Source organism: Phaethon lepturus, unplaced genomic scaffold (assembly GCF_000687285.1).
Source record: "Phaethon lepturus isolate BGI_N335 unplaced genomic scaffold, ASM68728v1 scaffold3744, whole genome shotgun sequence".
Lineage (NCBI taxonomy): Eukaryota > Metazoa > Chordata > Aves > Phaethontiformes > Phaethontidae > Phaethon > Phaethon lepturus.
Window position 1 is genome coordinate 2,770 of NW_010535307.1, and position 1,142 is coordinate 3,911.

Below are 1,142 nucleotides of genomic sequence, written 5' to 3' on the forward strand. Positions count from 1 at the left end.
CTCTTCCCCGTCCCACTGCGGGCGGGGGAGTGAGCGAGCGGCTGCGTGGTGCTTAGTTGCCGGCTGGGGCTAAACCACGACACAAGCCCATTTAGAGCAATGCTGGGTTTTGGTATTTACTCCCAAAAGGTGGGGGACACCCTTCCCTTCCCCCCTTCCCTTCCGCTTTCCTTTCCCCTTTCCTTTTACTTTCCCCTCCCTTTCCCCTTTTCCCTTCCCCTTCCCGCTTCTCTTCCCTTTCCTTTCCTTCCTTTCTTTTCCCTTCCCTTCCTTCCCCAAACTCCCAGCCCTACCTGGCAAATATTAATTGCTGCGAACAGACAGCCATCACACGCATCCTCCTGCTGCTCTTCAACAAGCATTGTGCTGCCAGGCCGGAGCGCCAATGCCGCTGCTGCCTGCCGGCCATCACCAGGCTGCGGCAAAGCAGCCAAGGCCAAGGCCTCTCTCAAGCAACGGGGGCAGGGCCGGCAAAGGGAAGGAGCGGAAAGCCTTTGGGCCTTGCAGACTTGCTCCACGTGGCATGGCGTGAGGCAGCGAGCGTGGAGGGCTGGCAGGGCGGCTCGTCCCCAGAGACATCAGCTGCCAGCACCTCGCTGCCCGGGGCGCTCCCCCAGGGAGCTTTGGAGGTCCCAGCCCCCAGCACCACTGCGGCCTTGCCCAAGATGCGAAGCCTCAGAGGGGTGAGGCCCGAGAGCCTGAAGCAGGAACAGGAGGGGACAGCAGGGTTCAGTGGGGGCTGCTGACCCCCTACAGCAATGGAGACCTTCAGCCAAGCCGGCAGGCAGCAGGCAGGAGATGGCTCTCTGGTGCGGGAGCAGAGAGCAGGCCGTCGGCCATTCGGAGGGAGGAGATGAGCAAACTCACAAGCTCCAGCTGCTCCTGCCCTACACCCCTGCTCCCCCTCACGGCACCTCGACCCAAGCTGTCGGAGCATCCGCAGCCCCGAGCAGACCTGGATTTACCCCGAGGGCTGGGAGCCTCTGAAGCATCCCTGCCAGCTCAGCCACGCCAGCAGGTTCCCCCTCCCAGTACAGGGCCCGGTCCCAGCCTGCACCCCCCTTTTCTCAGTGCCATTTGTTTGCTCTGTGCTGTCTGAACGCCGCCATACAGACTTCCCACCATCACCCCGGGCAAGCACA